At 34.4% G+C, this 18497-nt stretch overlaps 2 long non-coding RNA genes across 2 annotated transcripts in view; both read left to right on the top strand.

The window, feature by feature from the left end:
* Positions 1–18497, top strand: part of LOC138819469 (uncharacterized) — a 197631-nt gene that overhangs the window by 58401 nt on the left and 120733 nt on the right. The gene's annotated exons all lie outside the window — the stretch shown is intronic.
* Positions 1–18497, top strand: part of LOC138819468 (uncharacterized) — a 73128-nt gene that overhangs the window by 46762 nt on the left and 7869 nt on the right. Inside the window, exon 2 of the long non-coding RNA XR_011369445.1 lies at positions 9557–9643. This is a non-coding gene — a long non-coding RNA (uncharacterized lncRNA). The remainder of the gene's footprint in view (positions 1–9556; positions 9644–18497) is intronic.

Here is an 18497-nt window from a genome sequence, read left to right as displayed (position 1 = left end):
ACTAAGTCATTGTTACCTATGTCATCAAGTGAACCGGTAACATTATGTTGGACGAGCTTCATTGTGAGACCCCTTCATATCCTATCTCTATTTTTAGTGGTTTGTCCTGATAATCATGGTTAGGTTGCTACCTGTAAATAGAATCCATTGTAGTCCTGACTCCAGAATTTCTAACTTTATCTCTACATTACTGTTGGTTTGCTGCCCAGTGAACTTAGAGAAGCTATATGATTTACTCCTTTATCTGTAAGTCACTTTTACATCCTTTTGCTTTTAGTTTGCTTTCCAAATGGGATCTTGTACTCATTTTTTCCCTGGGTTGCCTTGAACCACAATCCTATCTCTACCTACTAAGTATCAGGAACTACAGGGGTATGTCAATGCATTCAGTTTGATTTTGATTACAGTCTCACTGACTTTTGACAGGGATAGACTTGGTCTGTACTCTGTTATTTCTGCCTCCCAAGTAGCTGAATTTCCTGTTTTGTTTTGTTTTTTTTTTTTTTAAATAAAACAGTCTGCAAACTGCTACACTTCTTTTCAACTTTATCTCTTTTCTGATTAGCTCAGCAGCTGTCCATGTAAGTCTTACTGGTCTTTATTTCTTTTTTTAATATGAATTTTTTATTGTAAAGATACTGTGCAGAGGGGTTACAGTTACATGAGCCAAGGTAATGAGTCCATTTTCTATCAAGCATTTTTACCCCCTCCTTTGTTTTTCCCCTACCATCCCTTTCTTCCCCACCTCCCCAACGCCTCCCTCCCCCCCCCAAAGTTGTAAAGTTCATTTTCAACATAGTGTCGTGTACATCTCGTTGTTACAATGGGTCATCCTGTATCTTTATATGACCATATAAGCTGATGCTAAGCGAAATGAACCCCAAGATAGGGACACAAGCGATTTTATCTTCCTTGCTGTTCTTTTTAAATGTACTTATAATGTACTATGAGACATTTTTTTGTTTCTTTTGTATGTTCTTCCCCCATGGTGTTGTCACTGTATTTGATTCCTGTGTCCTGCATCTTGTATATATATTTTTCTCATTTGGGGAGGAAGGGAAATAACAATATGGTCTTATTTCTTATCCCTCATTACCCTATAAATTGTTCTTTAGCATTCTGGAATTGCTTATAATTTTTCCTATTTTGTGTGATGTATGATGTTTCTCTGTCTGTGACTTTATTCCTGACACTTTGGTGTGGAAAGTATTTCCCATTCTCTTTACATGTTTATTCCCTCTTAACCTTTAAGTCTGTCTTGACCTGCTAAAGGATTCTCTCCAAATGCGTCTTATACCCCTGACCCTGGCTCCTGTCTTCGGTGATTTCCTAACACCTGTTTCTTGAAGGCACATCACAGACTGTCTCTTGCCTCTGGGCTTTCTTAAGCCATTCTCTTAAGAAAAAATAATGCAGCAGGAACAAATGAACGACTTATTAATTCTTGCTTATTTGCATGTCAAACCCTACTGTATAGGAAATTGGATTAGAAAATATGACTTCGATCAAGAGGTTTAGATTAAATTTCTGGATTCTATGTCCTTGTGTGAACTCTTTTACCTTTGTTGAATGTGTGAGCCAGAAATGACCACCTTTTTCTCTTTCAGTTTAATCTACTTGTCCATATGGCTGCTAGAAATAATTAGACTGCTTACATTTAGCAAAAAAGAGAATTAGGATTGAAAAGCCTGGCCTATAAATCTTGACCCAAGTCTTGTTCTTGAGTCCAGCTGACTCAAGACACTCCATAGCTGTCTTACTTGCTGACTTGGAATGCCAGCACTCATCGAGGGCATCCATTCAACAAATGTGTCTGAACATTATTTATATCATTGTGTGTTATTCTTCTGGATACAGGAGATTCAACAGTGGTAAACTTAGAAACTAAGGTCCTTTTTTCTAATTTGCTTTGGTTTGGAGATTTTAAAGGATCTGTAATTCTTATTATCTCTCATTTTCTGTGTTCTCCATCTGCATCCTATGTAACTTCCGAATCTGTCTGGATGTTGGCTTCTGTGTTTAATACCATACAATTTTCTCTCCATGACCTGTCAGTAGATACAACACAGCCAAATATGCTTGGCAATACAGTGCATAGGATTTGTTTTGCTTTGTTAAAGTAATGTGTAATGAATATAGAAGATGACAGATTATATCATTATAAGAAAGAAAAATATTGAAAGAAAAAATCCATAATCCAGATGTCCTAATGTATGAATAATCTGTTGAAGATAATAGCTTGTGTTATATTTACAAATGTAATCAAATGGTTTTAATGTACCACCAAACGTAAAGTTGAAAATGCTTGTTATAATAATAATAATGGTTTCATGAAATAACAAGTGTTTTGTATAATTCAATGTATATCTGGCTGTTCTGTCAGCTGCCTACTCATCTAAATTTCATACCACATTGTTATAGTATACTATCTCGATTAAATATGTGTAGAGACAGATTCAATGGAAACACACACACACACACACACACACACACACACATCCATACACACATACACACAGAGGTTTGTTTGCAAATGTAACTTTTAAGAAGCTGTAGTTTGTATGTTTATAAGGAAGTACACATAATTCATCTAAATACAGAATAGCTTTATAAAGGTCACAGGGTATGTGGGAAGGAATCCTGAGATAATTTTAGAGGAATTTAAAATAAATAAGTAATCTTCTTTGATAGCGGGAGCAATTCCTCATGTCAGAAATCCTAGGTTGGGAGAAATAATAGTTTGAATGATTTGACATAGGAATTGGAAGGAATAGATTGTTGTTCCATTGTGGGCAGGCTTTTTATATTTAAAAAGTTGTAATGTTTTTATTTGCAGAGGATGAATTGGATTTCTGGTCAAATGTATGGCATATGCTGCAATTTTAAATTATTGGGGATTTCTTCTTATTTTAAATGTTTGTCAGCTTGGAAAAAAATAGGTCTTTCCTTCTAGTGCCAGACAAATTACCCCATGGGCTGTGCCAGTTCATCACCTCTGAATGGAAATACTTACGGAAGTGCTGAAATGCTTTGCAATTTTTCAGCCTCTCTGGATGTATTCCTGAGTCCCACTTTCAAATGGAAACATACTTATAATTGTGAAGTTTCTTGAGTTCATGAAAGATCTTCAATATTTAATAAGCTTTTTATATAAGCTTAAAAGAAAATAACATATGCAAACTTTCTTATCGTGATATGTGGTTAGAATATTATCATTTGTACAAATCAAATCAAATTAATTATAGAGTAAAAGGCATGGAGTAATTATTTGTGGTAAATATCCCCAAAATACAAAATAAAGGTCAAAAGATCATTGTGATTTTTGTGAATTAAAACAGGCAGAATAAGAAATTAACAGATAATTTTACAAATGATTCCTATAAAATATTATAACTGAGTGCTACATATAACAATATGACAAAAGAGAGACACAGCTCTTTTAACATGAGTCCAAAGTTATTGAAAGGGACAAAATCAAGTATAGCTACAATTCCTGCAGCTGCTCTTTTTGCTACAGAATTATTCAGAAAAACAATGTGAGCTCATTTATATCCAGTGACCTTACTGTATGTCCTAGAGATATCATAGTTATCTTGTGCTATTAAGCTTTCTTTAGAAAATGTAAGAATAATATTAGTTTAATTGAAAGATTGAATGGAAACACTGACATCCATTCAACCAAATCATTAAATTCACCACTCCATATGGACACAAAGAACATCTAATTTATCCAATTAAAATAATTTCTGTGCCCTTCAAAGGTGTATTGCCATAACAAGGGATGGACTACTTTTTAATAATACTACAGCGTGTCTTCTTATGATGACTTTAACAGAAAAGGCATGTTTTATTTGATGGACTAGGTAACTTGCAACTTAAGCCTAAACATCATATAACAAAAAAAGAAAGAAAATAGATTTCCCTTTAATAATGTTTCTGCAAAAAATTTGGCAAATAAATGTATTTGCTTTGTTTTTTTGTCCCACATGAATTATTTTATTGGCAGGTTTATTTATTAATTATCCAGAGCAATGGTTTTGAGAATCTCAAGCAACCCTGCTGAATAATAGATAATGTAGTCTTCCCTGTGAATCCACCAGGAATATTCAAATTATTCCTAATAATAATACAAACCATTCTGAAACAGAGCAACTTAGGAAAAAAATCTCTGAAACTTGAATTCAAGACTGTACTAATAGAAAATTATTTTTATCATTTTTCTAAGTGAATTGTAGAAATCTACAAGAAAGCAAAACAATAAATAGAATATGTGCTTCTAGAAAACTGTAATATAAAAATACCACAGAAGAGAGACTATGGCTCATTCCTCTTATTTTGGAAATAAACTGACAGATAGTTTAGTTGTACAAAAGTAAATCCTAAGGAACTAAACATATTTTTTCTGAGCAAATATTCTAAATACATTTATGCTTAACTTGGATGAGTTAAATTCCCATTTTTACAATTTATAGGTGATATTATTGTAAATAGCAGAAATGATGGAAGACTTAGTTTCCTTCCTTCCTTCCTTCCTTCCTTCCTTCCTTCCTTCCTTCCTTCCTTCCTTCTTTCCTTCCTTTCCTCCCTCCCTCCCTCCCTCCCTTCCTCCCTCCCTCTCTCCCTTTCCTTCCCTTCTTTCTTTCTTTCTCTTTCTTTCTTTCTTTCTTTCTTTCTTTCTTTCTTTCTTTCTTTCTTTCTTTCTTTCTTTCTTTCTTTCCTTTCTTTCTTTCTTTCTTTCTTTCTTTCTTTCTTTCTTTCTTTCTTTCTTTCTTTCTTTCTTTCTTTCTTTCTTTCTTTCTTTCTTTCTTTCTTTCTTTCTTTCTTTCTTTTCTTTCTTTCTTTTCTATCATGGGGTCTGAACTCAGGGCCTAGGATCTGTCCCTGAACTCTTTTGCTCAAGGCTAGCATTCTATCTATCACTTAGACTTTTCTACCAGGGCTGGCTTTGAACTGTGCTCCTCAGATCTCAGCCTCCTAAGTAGCTAAGATTACAGGCACTAGCCACTGGCACCCAGCTAAGGTTTTTTTTGTTTTTGTTTTTGTTTTTGTTTTTGTTTTTGTTTTTGTTTTTGTTTTTTTTAAATGAGAAAGACAACTCTACCAACGATAGAGAATAACCCACATCTTCACATAAAGACATTCTATTCTATATTATTTAACTATGAATAGGTAAAAAATAAAGTGCTAACTACTACAAATGAGGTGGGCTCAAGGTACAGTATATAGTATTATTATTATTACTTTTGTATTTTCATGTAGACATGAAATATAGTAGTGTTAATGTAAGTAAATACTAAGATATAGTTTATGGATAGCTCTGGTAAGCAGTTAAGTAACTTATTGTCTGATTACACCCTAAACATTATTCCTAATAGATAGATTTCTATAACTTGAGATCTCCTTGGTGAGCTCTGGGCTCCATCCTTGGCCATCTCTTGGTCTTCATTAATGATTTAGATGAAGACAATGAATAGCATACACACTTCCAGAGGTAATGCAAAGATAGAATATAAAGTAGGGTCTATGAAAAATTAATCATTGCTTAACACAGTAAAAATAAACCCAGAATGGTGTGTATTTGTTGTGCATTTGCTAAATGAGTGATTGATTTTTATGATGACATCGTAGCTTAAGCAAGTGGTTAAACCTCCAGTAAAACAAATAACCCAACAAATTATCAATTTAAAAGTGAAAGGTCATAGAAAAAGAGAATGAACTTACAAGAGACTTAAGATTTGACCTCTTTTTATAGATCATTTTTAATTTTAAATTATTTTCTTTTTTAACTTTTAAATGTCTCCATTTTTTAATACTTTAATTTTTTTGAGTAGTTGTACAAAAGAGTTGCCATTCAACAGAGCATTTATGAATACAGTGCTTCTTGGTCAATATCACCCCTTTTAACGTTCTCATTCACCCTTCCCAACCCAACCCTTTCCTCCGTTTTCTTTATTTTTAGGTACACATTAACATTTTTGCCATTTGACAAAACAATTTATGTATATATTGCATCTTCATCTGTGTTATCCCTTCAACATCTTCACCCTCCTTCCACCATTTCCTTCCCTTATTTTTCTCAATTCTGTGGTATGGACAATACATTCTTGCCTTCATTCTACTCATTTTCCCCATTCATTCTTTTACCTCTTTCCTCATGCCCTCCAACACCCCCACCCCCATTGCAAGTGCTCACTTCATGGTACTTATTTTACTGGGCATTGACTTAGTCATTCTTAGTCTGATGAAGTCTTTCTTAGTTGTTGTTTTTAATGTACTATGTGATTTTTTTGTTTCCTTTGTATGTTCTTCCTCCTATGGTAAATCCCCTGTTGTCATTGTACTTTCTTTTGGTACCGTGCATCTTGTATATACATTTTGTCTATTCTGGGGAGTGGAAGGGGAATAACAAAATGCTGAAACAAGGATGCAACAATGATACCCACAAGATAGTGTATGGAAATGAACTTTACAACTTTGGGGGTGGGAGAAGAGTGAGGGAGGCGGGGAGGGAAGGAATAGTGGGAGAACAACAAGGGAAGGGGTAACAATGCTCGACAAGAAATGTACTCATTGTCTTATTTATGAAACTGTAATCCCTCTGTACAGCATCTACACAATAAAATAAAAAAATCATCTCTTCTTGAGACAAACTCAAAAAAGAAAAAGAATTATACTATCTATACTCTCCATAGAGTCTATTGTACTTCAGTTATTTCTTCTATGTCCACTTGGATAACCCTGTGTGTTTACTTATAGATTTATAGAAAGATTTAGCTCCCACAAACGAGGGAAGTGATGGGTCTGGCTTAATTGACAATATATTTTTCCAAATATTTCCATTTCCTTGTGGAAGATACAATATTATTCTTTCTGATGGAGGAGTAGAGTTCCATTGTGCATTTATATACCAGATTTTCTTGATCCATTTGTCCACTGAGTATCATCTGGGCTGATTCCAAACCTTGGAATGAATGCTACAATGAAAATGGTTGTGATGGTGGCTTTAGTGAGGACTTGTTTGTGCTCTATTGGGTAACTGTCCAGTTTTTCAAATATATTGCCTTGGTTTCTTTTTTTAAAAATTTTTTATTGTGAAAATACTGTACAGAGAGGTTACAATTACATGGGCAAGATAATGAATACATTTGTTATCAAACATTGTAGCCTCCTCCTTTGTTTCCCCTTCCCATCCCTTCCCATATACCTCCCCCCGCTCCGCCAAAGTTGTAAAGTTCGTTTTTTGACATAACGACTTGTACATCTCATTGTTGCAATGGGTCCACCTGTATCCCTTTTTAAACAATTTGTTTTTTTTTCCTTCCCCTCCACAAATTATACCAACATCAAATACAGTGAAAACAGGGGTTATACTGTGGGGGAGGGACATATAAAGCAACAAAGAAATCATCTTATAAATATGTTAGAAACAATCGCATGAAGGAAAAAATATTTGAATACTTATCTTGGTGTTCATTTCTCCTAACATCAACTTATCTGACCTTTTCTGTTTGTCTCAGACATATACTAGTTATTGCAAATAAGGGAAACCATGGGACCTATGTTTCTTTGGGCCTGGCTTACTTCACTTAATATAATTTTCCCAAGTCTTTCCATTTCCTAACAAATGGGGCAATGTCATTCTTTCTGATGGAAGCATAAAATTCCATTGTGTATATAGACCACATTTTCTTGATCCATTCATCTACTGAGGGGCATCTGGATTGGTTCTATCTCTTAGCTATGGTAAATAATGCTGCAATAAACATAGTTGTGCTGGTAGCTTTAGTATGGTCTTGTTTGTGATCATTTGAGTAAATCCCCAAAAATGGGATTGCTGAGTCATAGGTGAGCGCTATGTGGAGTCTTTTGAGGAACCTCCATATTACTTTCCAAAGTAGCCACACACTCCCACCAACAATGCAGTAGCTTCCCTTCTCCTGGCCATGATTTCTTATCATTCCTTAAAAGGCAGTTTTCTCATTCTCCCTTTGTTACTGACATTTCTTAATCCTTGGGGCTACTTCCTCATTGTGTCATATTTTCTGTTTTTTTAGAATCATCTTTAATTGCTATCTATGTACAGAAAACTCTAGTTTGTCAGTTATAGATTTATCTCCTGAATTACAAGCCCACTTATCCAGTAATAAGCTAAATGAATGACTGAACATATCTGTGAGGGCATCACCAGGACCAAACATTTCCCCACTGTATGTTTTTTACTGCAGTACCATTGGTCAAAGCCACCATAGTTAATCACTTGAGACTCAGAAAGTGAATCTTAGCTGAATCTTCCTATAAACTGTCTTGCTTTTAGAAAGTATTTACAAGCCAATTTATATGGGAAAAAAGCAACCAAAAGTTAGCCTCTTAAAGCAGAAATCCTAATAGGCCATACTTAATACATTTCAATGGATTTCTGCTGTTCACAAGGAGAAAAAAATCACATTATTAAGCTTTGTCCATAAGAATATAGGACCTACTTTTGGCTTTCCTATTTATTTCAGCATTCCTTCTACCTATACCAAAGCCCTAGTTCTTCTACTTTTTTATTGGACCATACTTTTGCTCATAATGGCTATTCCTCTTGTCTAATTGTCTTCAGTGTTGGCCTAAAATTGCTTCCTCCAGAGACCTTCTGAGTTTTTTAGAATGCTATGCTTTCCTTTGCTATTCAAAGATACTCTGTATATTTTTGTAATACCTTATTTAACCTTAAGTCCTTTTCACTAGCTTGGCCTTTTTGTAAGGTAGGGTCAGGGCAATTATATTATGGTTAGAGTCCTGCTTCTGAGAACTTAGTATTTCATAGATAGTGCAATATTTAGATTTCTACTACTGTAGTGTGCGCATAGGTTGCCCTTCTAGTTTCTATTAGGTTGTAGTATTCATCTAGATTTGATATAATTTAATGCATGACAAAGAAAATCAAACATCACTTAAATCATTCTGTACAGTACAGTAATATGTTTGCTGACCAGAGATTTAATAAAAGTGAATGACTTTTGTAAAGAAATTTAACAATTGGATTTACAGAACTGCAGTCTATAGTTTAAATCTGGTGTTTGTTATGTAGTGTGGCAAACACTATGTCTAAAAAGAGTTAGAGACAATATTTAAATAGCATTAACCTTGTGTCAAAACAGTTTGAGAATCAATTAAATGTGAATGTTAAAAGAAAACAACAAGAACAAAAAATCAGTATGACATGAGTAAAATATTCCCAATTTAGTATCTATCACGAAAATTTTAGTTTATATGTTTTTAAACCTCAATATATTATTTAATTACTTAGGAGCCTAATGAGATTTGTGATTAATTAAACAAATGAAATTTATGAAATCCTTAGATTACTAAATAAGCTATTAAGTGTCAGGGTTGTACCTCAAAAAAGTCTTCTAAACTCCTCACCCCATATTTTATGCATAAGTCTAAATAGAGCATCTTGTAACTCTCTTTACATCATTTTCTGGTCCATTTACTCACTTGCTTCAGTAAATGTGCTCCTCCATTAGTTCTCTTACTACTATATTTTGCCTTCTTTGTATCTCCATTTTAGCCCAGAGCAAATAGTTCATTTGAAAACACATGTGAAGTGGAGAAGGAGATCTTGTAAAGACCCAACAACCATCTTTCTGCAGAAATGGTAGGCAAAGACTTATGTGGGAAAGTTAGTTCTTTTCAAATATATGAAAAATTAAGAACTACATTAAAAAATAAATCAATATATACCATATACTTGTCAAATTCTAAATATTCTACATGCATTATTTTATGTAATCCTCAAGATAATCCTGTGATGTGAGTAACATTACTACCCTTGTTTTACAAACGAAGAAACGGAGACACAGGTAAGTTCAGTAACTTGCCCCTAAGTGTTGAACAGATAAAAGTCTAACCAAAGCCCTGAAGATCTAGAGTCTATTTTTAATCACAAAACATTTCTTTTTCTTTTCTTTTTTTCTTTTTTTTTTTTTGTCTGTCGTGGGCTCTGAACTCTGGGCCTGGGCACTGTCCCTCAGCTCTTCAGCTCAAGGTTAACATTCTACCACTTGAGCCACAGCACCCCTTGTTTATTATAATTAATTTATTATAAAAGAATAAAGTACATTTATAAAGCCATTGCACACATTTGGTCAACTCTTGTAATAATGAGCTCATTTTGGAGAGCCTCTTTTTCTTTAAATTGTGTTCGGCTTTGGGTAGTACACCAAGTCTTTTAACATGAAGTTTCTTTTTACTTTTAACTCTTCAGCCATCTGGATTTGTTTTAGTTTACGTTGTAAAGTGAGAAGATTATGTTCTAAGCCTACTTTTTGTGTAACTCACACTAGTGTTTGATGGATCTCTTTTTAAAATTGGCATCTTATATCATTTTCTAGATTCTTAAATGCCCCGGGCCCTTTTCTGACATTATTTATTTCATTCATTGATTGGCTATTACCTATAGGCAATTTTAATCACTGACTTTTTTATAAAGCATTTTAATATCTGATAATCTAAGTGCTCTGGATTATTCAGAATCTTCAACCCCTGAAATTGATTGTCTTTCAAACCTGTATACTTTTTTTTAATTATGAAAATATGGTACAGAGGGGTTACAATTACATGGGCAAGATAACAAGTACTTTTCTTATCAAGCATTGTTGCCTCCTTCCCATCCCTTCCCATTACCACCCCACCTGATCCAACCCCCCACATACAAAGTTGTAAAGTTCGTTTTTTGACATAATGACTTGTACACTTGTTTAGATACAATATAAGTTTTTTGGCAATACGAAATTTAGTATCTGAAATTCAGTATTTTAATTATGAAGTTTCTTTTCAACTTCCAAGTATTAGAAAGAGTTGCAGTACTGGTGACATTAAGTTCTCCATAATCCAAAATTTATGTATAATTATCATAGAGGTTTTATTTATTTGTAAAGAGAATTTAAATTTCCTTAGTGTTTTATCCTAGGGAACCGATGTGTTTATCACTTTGAAGAGATTTTACCTTTCTTTGTTTTTTAACCCATAAAGATGCAGTAGAAGAATGTAACAGGATTTTATTTGTGTTACTATTCTATTCAATAACAAAATTATCTGTTCATACTACAGTTTGTTTACTTTATCATACATTTAATTTGACATGAACAATAGTTTGTTCTAACCCCTTCCCCAACACACACTCGATAGCACTGCATGATTACGTTAAATAATATCCATGTCAACATGAATAAAATGATGACTGGTGTGACGGATTTTTAGTACAAATCTTACTTGTGAGGGATTCACTTTGGTGAGAAATTAAGATCAGTAAATACTGATTCTTATTGCCTAAAGTTGTATTTGGTTGTTCTATTTACTAGTAGATAGTAGAGCAATGTTGAGTGCATAGATTACCTTTATATTACCTTTATAAGGTTACTTCATCTGTAAAATAGATTAACAATAACACCTACCATTTAATAACTATAAAGGTAATAAATGCTATATGATAATGCTTGTAGAACAAGAACTTTTGCATTTGTACATTAGTTATTATTAAATAATGTTACTTTTGCGCTTGTACATTAGTTATTATTAAATAATGTCACCATTGTAACCATGGAAGACATTTTCTATGCAAAGCAGAGTTAATAAATCCATTTGATTATGCTAGCAATACAAGCAACTCCTCAGCCCAGATGTTGTGAAAGCACAAAGGAATGTGCTTAGCTGTGTTCCAATAAACTTTACCTATCAAAGAAGACTACAAATCAGATTTGGTCCCTGGCTATACTTTGCTGATTTTCACTTTGAATGATCAAATCTGTCCCATTGTTGCAGTTTTTGATCTTATGTTCATAGTTCATTTGTAGAGTATTTACTCTGTTTGGAAAATATTATTTTTGTTAATACATATTAAGTATCCAAAGTAAAGCTTTTCATTGTGATATTTCCTTTTTTCCCTCTCCATTTATTTCTGCAGAGGGAAGCCTGGCCTTTTTTATTGTCAAGATGATGTATAGAGGGGTTACAGTTATATAAACAAGTGCCAAACTTGTTACCACTTCCCTCATTTTTCTCCTACTTTTCCTCCCCCACCCCCCAAATTGTGATTTTTCTATACATGCATATAATGACTATATTAACCTTCTGTATAATTTTTTGATACATTCTCACTCTAACTCCCTTTAATTTTCTTGCTATTTTTAAACTTTCTTGCAAAAATGGGTTTGATTATGCCCTTTTCAAACATATAGTACATTTCAATTATATGATGGCTTGTTTATTTTTCCTCTCTTCCTCCCACTAGTCCTCCCATCCAAAAAATAGAGTCCCTGTTTGGCATCCATATTCTTTTTAAAAAATGTTTTAAAATTTATTGTAAAGGCAATGTACAAAAGGGATTACAGTTATATAAGCCAGGTAATGAGTACATTTCTTTTTGAACAGTGTCACCCATTTCCGCCAAGTATTTTCCCTCTGAATCTCCCTCCCCAACAAGTTGTGTACTTAGTGTCACTGCTGAATTAGTTCACCCTTTGTCCTACAGTTTCTGTGTTTCCCCTTTCCCTCCTCAAATCAGATAAACTTATAGACAAGACTAAAAGAATGGATATCACAAACAGTGCCAAAAGGGAAAAACAAAACAAAAGCAAATCACCCACAAAAGTAAACCCCACAAAAGTAAAATAAAAAACCATTTATTTCCATTTCTTGGAGCTCGTTTTGGTAAGCATCACTTTATATGATCATATGCACATAGCTATTGTGCCTTTGCGAACCTGTCCTAAGAATATCCTCCTCTGGTTTCACTCTGTAAATGTTTAGAGTCCTGTTTAATTTATCATGTCCCAGTATATATTTTTTGGTCTTTGACTGTTCATGATGTTTACCTGTAGATTTATAGATAGACTCTAATTACTACAAATGAGGGAAACCATGCAACCTATATTTCTTTTGGTCTGGCAGACTTTGCTTAATAAAAGTTTTTCCAAGCCCTTCTAGTTCCTTACAAATGAGGCAATATCATTCTTTCTGATGGAAGTAATAGAATTCCATTGTGTACATATGTCATATTTGCTTGATCCACTCTCCACTGAGGGGTATCTGGGTTGATTCCATATCTTCGCTATGGTAAACAATGTTGCTATGAACATATTTGTGCTGATGGCTTTAGTGTGGCCTGGTTTGTGGTCATTTGGGTAAATGCCAAGGAGAAAGATTACTGGGTCATAGAGAGCTCTATGTTTCATCTTTTCAGGAACCTCCATACTGCTTTCTAGTTTGCTCTTTTGGCACATCCCATCCAGCATCTGTTATTGTTAGTTTTCTTGATGATGGCCATTCTAACTGGAGTGAGGTGGAATCTCACTGTTCTTTTGATTTGCCTTTCTTTTGTGGGCATTTTTGCTGCTGCTTCTGAGAAGTCTCTCTTTAAGTTGTTAGCCCGTTTATTAATTGGGTTGTTGTTTCTTTGAGGATTTATTTTGAGGGGGTTTAATTTTTTGAGCTCTAAGTATATTTTAGATATGAGGCCCTGATACATAGCTAGTAAAGATTTTCTCCCATTCTATGAGCTTTCTATATATCTTACTAGCTATGTCCCTTGCTATGCCGAAACTCTTCAGTTTGATGCAATCCCATCTTTCTTTGATTTGTTATGGTTCTTTACTTAGGAAATCTCAATCTGTGCCTAGAAGCCCTCGTGTTTCCCCTACTCCTTCTTGCAATATTTTCATGGTATTGGACTTTATACTGAAGTCTTTTATCCATTTGGAATTGATTCTGTTGTTGGGTGATATAAAACAATCTAGCTTCAGTTTTCTGCATGTCACTTTTTAAAAATCTAGATTACACAGAGGAGAATCATATAGTGTTTTTTTTCTGTCTGACTTATTTTCCTTAACATGATAATCTCTTGTTCCATCCATTTTTGCACATGATATACTTTCATTTTTCTTTATGGGAGAATAATAGCCTCTAGTGTTTATACCTTATTTCCTTATCAATCTATCTAAATACCTTTTCTTGTGCCTATTTTGGAGCTTGAACTTGGCCTAGGTGCTGTCCCTTCACTTTTGCTGAAGGCTTGTGATCTACCACTTGAACCACAGCTCCACTTCTGGCTTTTATTTTTGGTAGTTTGCTGGGGAAATGTCTCATGGAGTTTCCTTCCAGGACCGGCTTAGAACCTCCATCTTCAAATCTCAATCTCCTGAGTAGTGACAATAATAGACATGAGACATGAATGCCCAGCTTTACTTGGATTTTAACTTTTTTTTTTTTTTTTTTTGGTCCGGTTGTGGGGCCTGAACTCTGGGCCTGAGCACTGTCCCTCAGCTCTTCAGCTCAAGGCTAGTGCCCTACCACTTGAGCCACAGCGCCACTTCCGGCTTTTTTCTTTTTGCTTATCTGGTGTTGAGGAAGCAAACCCAGGGCCTCAGGCATACAAGGCAAGCGCTCTACCAATGAGCCAACTTCCCAGCCTCTGGATTTTAACTTTTTATATACTACAAGTATATTTTTCTTCTTTAATAACACAAGCATGAATAAATTATCTATTGACTAATCATTCCAATTAAGAACATTAGATAGTTCTTGCATTTTTGGTATGAAATCATTAAAATCATGGTGTTTAATCTTTGTAATGTGCTGTTGGGTTCATTTTGCAAATATTTTATTGAGAAATTTACATCTGTGTTCATCTTTCTCTTTTTATTGTTGATGCATCTTTACCTGATTTTAGTATTATACTAATGCTGTCTTCATAGAATGACATTTGTAGTGTTCTTTCCATTTATATTTTTAGGAATAGTTTAAAGAGCATTGGCATCAATGAAGGATGTGTTATAATTCAGTTGTAAATCCATCCAATGTGGGCTTTTCTTTCTTGAGAGAGTATAACTTTCAGCCTTACTATTCATGATAGATCTGTTTAAATTGTTTATGGCTTCTTGGTTTAAGTTTGGTACATCATATATTTTAAAAATTCACATATTTCTTCTTGATTTTTTAGTTTGCTGGGTGCAAAGTCAGAGAGATGCGAGGATAAGTGAACACAGGCAAATCAACCTGTGCAAATCAATAAATAAATGCAACACAATCAGAATCAAGAAAGAAAAACGACTTGATCATTTCAGTGCAGAAGAAAAAGATTCTGACAGAATTCCACATCCTTTCATAGTAAAACTTCAAAAGAACTAGAAATAGATAGATCATATCTCAACTTTATAGACTATGTATTGCAAAATTGTAGCCAATATCAGACATATCAGAGAAATTCAAACTCATGTTTATTAAAGTCAGGAATGAACCACTTCACTATTATTTAATATGGTACTAGAATTCTAGCCTTCAGAATAAGAGAAAGTAATAAGTATTCAAAAAAGGGAAGGAAGCAGTCAAATCATTCCTATTTACAGGTGATGTGCTCTTATATCTTAAAACCCTAAAAACACTACTCCCAAACCATCTTAGATCTCATAAACACTTTCAGCAAAGTAGCAGACTTCAAAATAAATATGGAAAAATCAGTAGCTTTTACATTCACCAATAATTAATAAATCATGTTTATAATTGTAAGGCTGTTTGAGGGGGTTAAGGAGAAGGAAGATCAAAAGAGAATGATAGGGATTAATTAACTGTATGAAAATATGAAGGTGGCATAACAAAATCCACTGCAGGCTGTTGAATACTAAATGTAGGGGTTTGAGAGAGTAATCGAGATGAATAATATCATTAAAATACAATAGGTTTTTGTGAAATATCATGGTCGAAGACACTGAACAATTTATGTACACTTAATAGTGAAATATAGGAATGTAAAATAGTTCTCTTCTGGGATGATTATATAACTTAGATGTATTAAAAATGATTGTCTGTTCTTTTACTTTTTATACATTATTTTGCTCCTTAGCTTTCTATTTATGTTTCAAATTATTGTATACTTCTAAAATTCATTTTATCTTTTTTCCTTTTCCTTCCTTCCTTCAATCCTTCCTTCTCTTTTTTGTGCTATTATTAGGGCTTGAACTCAGGGCCTTATCATGGCTGGCTTCTGAATCTTAATCCTCAGATCTTAACCTCCTTAATAGATTACAGGCATGAGCATGTAATCAGCACTTGGCTTTATTGATATACATTAATTTGTACTTTCTTTTTTTTTTTACAAAATTTATATGGTCTATTAAATTTTAGATGAAATTTTATTGAAGTTATCTCCCTGCATTTTCAGAATATATTCTTGGAGTATTTTGATGTTTACATGTCTTAGCTATCTATATACTATCTAAGTAATCCCTTAAATTAGATTTTATTTTGCTGAGACAGTAGGAGAAGCTAGAGAAAGTAAACAATTGAAGGAGATGAGTTCAATAAAACTATATAGACAAATAGATGTTTCAGATATCACATAAAATTATGCTTATCAATATAACTCCAAGAAATGGTAGCAAGAAGTTTTTTTTTATTTAAAAAAATTTTTTTTGGGTCTGCTCATGGGGCCTGAACTCTGGGCCTGGGCGCTTTCCCTAAGCTCTTCAGCTCAAGGCTAGTGCTCTACCACTTGAGCCACAGTGCCACTTCCAGCTTTTTTCTTTTTGCTTATGTGGTGCTGAGGAATCGAACCCAGGGCCTCAGGCATGCAAAGCAAGCGCTCTACCACTGAGGAGCCACCTTTCCAGCCCCTATTTAATTTTTTAAATAAGTTTTTTATTGTGAAACTGTACAGAGGGGTTACAATCACACCAGCAAGGTAATGATTACATTTCTTATCAAGCATTGTTGCCTCCTCCTTTGCTTTTCCTCTACCATCCCTCCCCTCCCATCTCCACAACTACATTCCTCCCCCCACCTCCCATCCCACCCCACCCCACCCCGGCCTAAATTGTAAAGTTCGTTTTCCACATAGCATCTTGTACATCTCATTGTTGCAATGGGTAAACCTGTCTCCCTGTTTAAACAATTTGTTTTTTTGCTTCTGCTCCCCAAATTATATCAACATGACATAAAGTGAAAACAGGGGTTATACCGTGGGAGAGGTACATACAAATCACATTGAACCTTATAAATGTGTTAGAAACAATAGCAAGCAAGAAAAAAATCACTTGTGTCCTTATCTTGGGGTTCATTTTGCTTAACATCATCTTATCTGACCTTTTCTGCTTGTTTCAGATATGTACTAGTTATTGCAAATAAGGGAAACCATGGGACCTATGTTTCTTTGGGCCTGGCTTACTTCACTTAATAGAATTTTTTCCAAGTCTTTCCATTTCCTAACAAATGGGGCAATGTCATTCTTTCTGATGGAGGCATAGAATTCCATTGTGTATATATACCACATTTTCTTGATCCATTCATCTACTGAGGGGCATCTGGGTTGGTTCCATCTCTTAGCTATGGTGACTAATGCTGCAATAAACATAGTTGTGCTGGTAGCTTTAGTGTGGTCTTGTTTGTGATAATTTGGGTAAATGCCCAAAAGTGGGATTGCTGGGTCATAGGGCAGCTCTATGTGGAGTCTTTTGAGGAACCTCCATACTGCTTTCCAAAGTGGTTGAACAAGTTTACACTCTCATCAACAATGCAGTAGGGTTCCTTTCTGTCCACATCCCCTCCAGTATCTGTTGTTATTAGAGTTCTTGATTATAGCCATTCTAACTGGGGTGAGGTGATATCTCAATGTTGTTTTGATTTGCATTTCTTTTATGGCTAGAGAGGTTGAGTATTTCTTCATGTGTCTATTGGCCATTAGGAAGAAGTTTTTATTGTACTGTTTGCAGGTTTTTTTCTTCTGTCTTTCCTTTTTTCTTTGGTTTATTCCCTTTTGTTTATTCCCTTGTGTCTGTTTTTGATTCCTGTATCCTTTGTCTTATATATAAGTATATTTGATTTGGGGAGGGGAAGAAAAGGACAGAAAGGGTGGGAGAAAGGGTGCACCAATTCAGCAGTGAAATCCACTAGACGCTATGTTGGAAATGAACTATACAACATGGGAGAGAATGAGGAAGGATTGACACCATTCAAAAAGAAATGTATTCATTGCCTGGCTTATGTAACTGTAACCCTTCTGTACATTACTAATCCTAGACTGGGGATGCTTGAGGAAGGAAGATTTGGAGTTTGGTATCAACCTGGGATATATAGAAATATGCTAGTTCAAACAAAACCAAAATAAGGATTGGGGATATAATGCTGCTCAATGGTACATTACTTTCCTAGAATGTTAAAGGTCTTATTTGAGGTTTGAGCCCTCACATCACAAAGCAGAGAGGGAGAGAGACAGAGAGACAGGGGGAGGAGAGGGAGAGATAACTTGGTACTGTGCAAAATGATAAATTTTAACACACAATTTTTATGTGAAATAAATGTTTTGTATATATACATTTACACACATTATAAAAGCAATATATATAGCTGTATACATATGGCCTACTAATTCATCCCCTGTTTATATGCACAAGAACAGGAAAATTGGCAAACTGTGACAGCTGATGGATTATTTATCCTTTATGAATCTTCTATTTTCACAT

The sequence above is a fragment of the Dipodomys merriami genome, unplaced genomic scaffold (assembly GCF_024711535.1).
Source record: "Dipodomys merriami isolate MVZ:Mamm:240054 unplaced genomic scaffold, mDipMer1.0.p SCAF_8, whole genome shotgun sequence".
Lineage (NCBI taxonomy): Eukaryota > Metazoa > Chordata > Mammalia > Rodentia > Heteromyidae > Dipodomys > Dipodomys merriami.
Note: the sequence above shows the minus strand (reverse complement) of the source record. Positions and strands in the feature narration are given on the sequence as shown.